Genomic DNA, 7,357 nt, shown 5'->3' with positions numbered 1-7,357 from the left:
GAATCGAAAATCTGCTTTTGGCAAACGCAGAGCGGTTCTTAAGATTACCATACTCTTTAAATGCGCTGTGGTAGTCGTTTCCAAGTAAGAGCATACCGGAAAGAAGGTTTTCATTACTTCTCATCCAGTTACGTCTTTGTATGTTCGCGTCCTGCTTAACGTTGCTGCCCAAAGTATCAGCATGCGCAATCTGTACGACTATCGGTCAGCTGTCCGCTGGCTTTCGGAGACTTTACCACCCAACAATGGCACACAGATCCCCGGATGAGACGTTTCTTACCGTCACGGACAGACTGGATCTTATTATGGCGTGACAGTTTGTGTGTCTGGGTAACGAGCTGAACTATACTGGGAGTATCTCTGTAACGCTCGCACAATCTCATACCAGTTTGCCCAATGGCTAAACACAATCTTGTGGTTGGTAATTTGTTGAAATATTGGTAGCTCGGGTGAGTTTATTGGTTGTTGATCAGGTTAGCTCGCCCACCGGCGCACTAAAGATGTCTGCTGGTATGGTGACAAAACGTTTGCTAGCCAATTGCCAAGCTAGATGAACAGATTAACAGCTTGTATCAGGGCCAAGTGGAATCCATAGATACTCTAGACTGTGTGGAGCATTCTCGAATGCTGATGTACTGGTCAATTTCGTTGGTTGTCCGTAGTTCTGGTCTCATCCAAGCACTGCTGACTTTTTGAAATTGCCGGTGGGTTAGAACCCTCTTGTTTTAAATGGCTAAGTTGTCACACCGTCCTACATTACTTGATGGTTTGACGAAGGCGAAGTAGTACCTTTATTATGAGCGCTATTTCGACCTGAGAGTTTCCAGGTTACTCATGTTTACCTGACTAAATGAGAAACTAGGCATTCGTGACATCTCACCTCTTTCCGCATATGGTATTTGGGCGTGGAGGTGATCGACGGAATTATTCAAGGAGTTGATCGGCTGTATAATCGGGATCTAGTTACCAAGTGTAATGAGTTCTTATTTAGAGGGCAATTTTGTTTTTCACGTTTAGAAGCTTCATTCATCTTCGGCGATTCGTAAAGATGAATCCGAGATGTTCGGGATTGTCGTTATCGGTGAGAAAGAAAGTGGAGGATGCATTACAATTCGGATGTTTCGGCGGCCTAAACCATCATTTTAGTGACCATTTACTTCGTCCATCAACGATGACTGGTAAACAAATGAGAACTGTCGTGAAAATACAAATAACTGTCACAGAAATGCTAAAATATACCACTCACGTAATTCGCTGTTACATCGAGATAAGCTTACATTACAGATTAGCCATGTTTAACCAAAGAAAATGAACTACAACAACAGCCATTATATCTGGTGTCATTTTTTGAGGTTCCAAATTCAGTTCCAGTTCCAAATCAGCTAGAGCTTGAGTGCCTGACACAGAGAATGAAGGACTCACCAGGTGAAGTAAAGTGTGAAAATCGACGTCTTGATAGCTTTATTTGCAACCATAACGTCCAAGACCGTTGGAATGTCAGGCTGTTCGCCCACTTTTGCTAAAGCAAGAGCTCCGCTTATTTCATCATCCTCTTGTGGAGGTGGTGCATCCTCAGCCAATCCGAAAGGGACTATTCCAATCCGGGTTCCATCTATCTAAAAGGGTTCGCCAAGACCGATTCTCAGTTTATTATTCTCACTTACCGACATGTGATCCTTGACTATTTTACCCGTAACAAAGCTTCCATAGTACATGATCGTGAAGGGCACATTTAGCTGTGTGGAACTCCTGCCTGGATAGGGAAAGTAAGTGTAGGTGTGGGGTAGCCCCCTTTTCGGAACCCAAGATAAGGCGATCGTAGTATCCAAAAAAACATTGAATTCCTGGGCTGGAGTCCCAAGAGAGATTCTACCATAAAGCGTAGTCTAGCAGAGAGATTGCCTGTGAATTTTTAATCAAGCGCTTACATCATCGGAACTATAAAGCTTATGAATGAGCGATCTTTTCCTAGTATGTTTCGAACCAGAGCGGTCGTAGTAGAGGTTGATTCTGAAGTAAATAGTGTTGTGTTTTTATGATGGTGGACAAACTTCAGTGCGTCGACCGTGTAGATAATCCAAATGACTGTAATCTTCAATGAAAGTTGCATGTTCACGTAGGTGTAGTGATGAGAAAGTTGGACAGCGAAACAACTCCCTGGTTTGAAACCGACCTATTTAAGTAACGTTTGCAATTCTTTTCTGCTTTATGGTTGGCTAACAACCAAGCAAAAAATAAGTCGCTGACGATGGATCAATTAAACCGAGGTGCAGAAATATATCTAAAGAATATTGGTAAGGTGTTGAAATATTGGTAGGTCGGGTGAGTTTACTGGTTGCTGTTTATCTGTTCGCCGAGCTCGGCTATTGGCTTGCAAACGGTTCGTTACCGTACGGGGAGGCACCGTCAGCGCGCAATTGGGTGGGTCCCACCCAGATCAACTGCCACCTGATCAACAACCAATACCTGAAGAATATCGAGGATCACACGACTCTGTGGGGTGCAGTAGTGCCTCACATATTAAGGCTGGAAAGCCTTCGCATGACAATAAGTAATGCATCATCTCTCTCCTGACCAAAAATACGATAACTGTCCTTAAATAGCTACACAGCTTTGCGCACAAAACTAGTTGCTCACTACAATGACTTGGAATGCAAACATACACACTTTACAAAGTTATATGAGATCACGAATCGGACCTCTATACGCCGTTAACATCCCAAAATTATTTTACGCTAGGCTGAAGTAGGAAAGGGGAAAATGTTTGTTTGACGGTGCTCAGAATCCCACTGCCTTGGCCACTTGGGCAGAGTAAAGCAGTCCAAGGCTTAAGCTTAAAATAAGTTGCCATGTATAGATATAAAGAGTTAAGGAACTAAGAGTTTCTAGACTATCGCCATCTTTATCACAGGGAGAAATTATTGCATCCGCAAACCGGGAAAAGAGTACGTTCAATTGAAACATAAAAGTCATTTAAGAAGAGCTTGATGAATAATCGGTAGTTTTTATTTGCGCAACACAAAAGCTTCATCAGGCCAAGTGAGCAGGTCACCAAATTTACCAGGTTATAAAACAGACGGGGAACCGATCACTGAGTCCTCTTCAGATTATCACACTAGATGAGTGTTGAGTCTCAATTAACGGCCCTTGTCGGTTAGTGTGGTTGTCAAAATCTCGCTTTGGTGGATTTGGGAAGTTTCAAATTAATTCTGATCGTGTTTGTTTAGTTAATCTTCCACTTCAGGGTGCTTCAATTGATGGTTCACCTCGGTTGCTACTGATAGATTTTCCTTGGTCTTCATGGGGTTGTGAGTGCTCCAGTTTAGTTTGAGGTGAAGTTGAGGTCAAGTGGAATTCAGATGATGACCGTCTGATGACCGCACAACAACACGTGTCAGCTCGACTGATCCAACACCGTTCTCCACACGCTTGCCAGTTCCACGCCTTGCATTCTGTTAACACTGGGGTGCTTGATGAAGCTTTTGTGTCAAAGGTGAGACGTTGCCCAAATCAAAACTACTGATTATTTATCAAGCTCTTCTGAAACGATGACTACTCAGTCGGTTCTAGAACTTTTCCAATTGACTGGGACCCAAACATTTGTAAATTTCACGTTTGCCCGTAGTTTCGAGTAGTTAGCTGGGTGTGTACGGCCCATGAAAGCTATTTGTACCCCTCTTATTTCGGGAAACGTATAATCGTAAATCACGGTGTTCTTATTTTCCCAAGTTCCGTCTGAGCTTGCTCAACTGAGTATGTCCATGTTTCCAATCAGTTCTTACGAAGTTCTCTTACTTTATTATTATTAATTTCTATCACATCATAGTGAAAATATTAGAGCCTCTGTTGCATATTGGCCGGTGTCAAGATATCCTAAGACCAGTTTATTGATTTAAATGATTACTGCCATTGATCTCCATAGGATTCAAGCTTCAAGCACGGATATTTCAAGATAATACTGCAACGCTCACCATTGTGAAATGAGTAGCGTAATAGAGTACTCTATCCTTCAACTGTATGAAGGTGACACTTCACTGCACCAGGAAGTTTTTTAAATACGGTTTTTCAGCGCACGGTACGTATCTTTGTTGTTGTCAAATCCGCAGAGCCTGTTCGCTTTGGGCTGAGATAAAGTATGCAAAGAGGGCAAACTGCATGAAGTCCACTGTTTGATAAAAAAAATATCACTTGTTTCATCGAGCAAAATGTATATGAGTAAACACTTGTCAGCCTTTGAGTCAGGTTCAGTAAAGAACCGATAATCGATGTAATCCAGTAAAATCGCGCCTACTTCTCGAGTTACCGGCTGTGCACATCACAGGCCTCGGAAATAGCTATCTTGAATGATATCTCACAACAACAGATAGCAGATTCTTCATTTTATCGCAGATTAGCTCCTAATCGATTCCCCATGGTTGTGAATTTTTTTACCAAAGATGCGAAATGAAATGCGAGATAGGTCACAATAGAGCTTGGAGTAGAAAATGTGTTTCAGAATTGCACTGTTATCTTCCTTTGAGAATTTGAACAATAAAACGGAAATATTGAGATTGTATATTCACCCATTTTATTACGAATGCAATCATAAAACATCGAGCCTTGGCTAATCGCTCCACCTATTAGCGGGTTCCACTATTTGGTTTGACCACTAGCTGCTTCCATGAGAAAAGAGTTATACAAGTCCACCTATAACTAACTAGCACAACAGAGTAGTCAACCGAATCTAAGGAGCATCTTCTGGCACATTCGAATACCATTTCACCGCTTTTGATTCATCATGCTCTCAAAACCCCAACACTGAACTGGACAGTTTGACTGACTCGACGCAGTCTAGCTGATGTGGAAAGAGTACACAAAATCCGAAACCTGGCAGACCGGCGAAGTTCTCCAGGAAACGTTAAGTGAACGACTGAGTGTCAGTTTTTTGGACGGATAAAGATAACGAAACGGGGGAGTGTCAGTGCTGTTGAGTGAAGCGAACGAGCTTACTGTTTCATTCAGCGGAGGGGCCCTTATTCGCTTTGCCGTTTTGGAAGTCGCTTCCCGATCGGAGACTTCAGAAAAAGGATAGTTCTTGTAATCTTTTGAGCTTTGAGTAGACAAATTCCTGGAGAACTAAGTGTGGCGCAAACAAACAGTATTTGTAGAGGCTTTTCGAGCAGTTTGGGCCCACTGGTATAATAATCTAGTTCGGCCTTTTAAACATTTAATGTAGTTTGCCAAACGGTTGCACCACTGAACTTTTCAAAGTTCCCCGGATTTAGACAAGATAGTCTGGATAAGGTCTCCAATTCTTGTATCTGGGTTCTGCAACTTTGATGGTATTCTAATCTGCTATACGAGTAAGTCAATTAGATTCAGATATGCTTATTTTCATTTTTTATTCCTCTACCAAGTTCCCGCGCAGTTCAACGCTATAGTTGCATCCAATGTGGCCCTTGGGTGAACACGAACAGTCTAGCGGCTTGTTTCATGTAATCCTTAAGGCGTTTGACTTTCATTCACGCAGTGAATTAGTATTCGGTGAGTGGTTCAACATGATGTTGAGTAACTGCAATGAAGCAACGCACGAATGCCTTTATTTTCCAAACTAACTATCCGAACATATCGCTGATTCACTCTGACATACCGTGAGATTTTCAGTGAAATATCACAATGACGGATGGTTCGAAAGCATGTTAACTTGTCACGATATGAATATAAAAACAACATAGAATGAGGTTACGAGATCTTCAATGCTCACACTTTCAGCCTACAATTCGGACATTACTTGTAAACTATTATTTTTAACTCTAGTAATCAGATTTCTTGGAGAGGACCTTTGGATTCCTGTTGGACCACCTTGTGAGTCTTATGCAGAATACCGGGCCAAAGTACCACTGATCACGGTGATCTTCCGAAAAGTTCGTCCGTTTGTGTCTTGTCGGAAGGTCTCTCTTGCTGAGATATCCGTGCTCGGGAAGATCGGCAAGTCCTTGGTACTTTGTGATAACTTAGAGGTCCTTTGTTCAAGTTGTTAACAAGTGAAGAGGTGTAATATCTGTTTTCTTGTGAGCTAGTTTGTGGTATACCTTCCTCACGCTGGGAGATAAACTTACGAATTCTATTGTTGACAAATTGCTCATTTTTGAACCATAATCCAAAAAGTTATCATGTATTGTGAGTCTAATTTGAAATGCTGCTACTGGTCTACCGTAATTTGTCGCGCGCTGCCTAATCTTCGTCCACACTGTTTGATTGAGCAAAACCTCTGTTATATACATACATGTGAAATATTCCTTATGTTTGTCTTACAGCATAATAAACTGTCCATTGGAGATTACAATTTAGTGGAGAAAATGGGTAGACGGGTTGTCGGGAATTTGATAGGTTGGTGCCTATTAATTTCCCAAATGGTCGAGATGGGTTTAGTAAAAGGATCGTAATAAATACGCGGTCCAAAAGCGGTATTAGTTTCCAACGACAAAACTTGATTTAAATAGTTTGTTCATACGAAACCTTTATGATGTAAGTCATACCGGCGTGTTGTAACTTATTAGCGTCTGAATGTGGAATAAGTCACCTGGTGGTGACCGCTGTCAACCGAGCTGTCTACCGAACTACGAATTACTAGTACATTATTATCGGATCACCACAAACATCGTTTTCAGTCATTTGATCTAACTCGAGCCCACATTTTGAAAGGCTGACTTTGAGAAAACTTCTGAAGGGACCATAAGCGGTGGATGAATGTGTTGTGCAGAACAGGAAAAAGCCGGCGGTGGGCCGTCAGACTGCAGTGAGTGTTATCAACACAACTGTGGTCTCTTTTGAATGCCAGCCCTGTTGTTAGTTCACTTTTAGGGGTTACATTGAGTTCATTGCAACTCAGGCTCACTCATTAACACTAATCTTGTAGCAATCAACGAGAAGCTATTTAATTCGCATACATGTTCGGATGACCTCATGTAGGAATGCCAGCATTTTCCATTTAGCTGCAACCTAGATGAACATTGTTAAATGAAGTCCCTTCCACTCCAGTCACTGGTCTGCATTCTTGTAACTGTGGACGATACAGTCCCTCTTAACATGATGTGAAGATTGAAAAACCAGTGCCAGTAAGTAGAAATCAACTAAAACGGATGAGACATCCCACAACCATTTTGTTTGCGAGCAAATACTTTGTAGTATAAGTTGCGATACCGTAGATACCAAGATGTGTGTGTGTGCTAACTCTGTGTCCAGTTAGTCCTATTCTACGTAAAACCGAATAGTTGCCTTGTGGATTAAACGGATTGCATAACGGTGTTCAGAATACTACTTGAGTGAACACCATAAAGAAGCTTTTTCCAACGATCTTTTGGGTTCATATGTGGTC

General features: G+C 41.8%; 1 protein-coding gene across 1 annotated transcript in view; it reads right to left on the bottom strand.

Annotated features, from left to right (window-relative positions):
* The window catches only part of T265_00659 (hypothetical protein), a gene marked incomplete at both ends in the record, with an annotated part of 14,482 nt that extends 12,767 nt beyond the window's left edge, over positions 1–1,715 (bottom strand). Inside the window, 2 exons of the mRNA XM_009164487.1 lie at positions 1,423–1,616; positions 1,665–1,715. The remainder of the gene's footprint in view (positions 1–1,422; positions 1,617–1,664) is intronic.
* Between the last annotated feature and the right edge of the window lie 5,642 nt (positions 1,716–7,357).

The sequence above is a fragment of the Opisthorchis viverrini genome (genome assembly GCF_000715545.1).
Source record: "Opisthorchis viverrini unplaced genomic scaffold opera_v5_6, whole genome shotgun sequence".
Classification (NCBI taxonomy): Eukaryota; Metazoa; Platyhelminthes; class Trematoda; order Opisthorchiida; family Opisthorchiidae; genus Opisthorchis; species Opisthorchis viverrini.
This window is presented reverse-complemented; position numbering and strand designations above follow the sequence as displayed.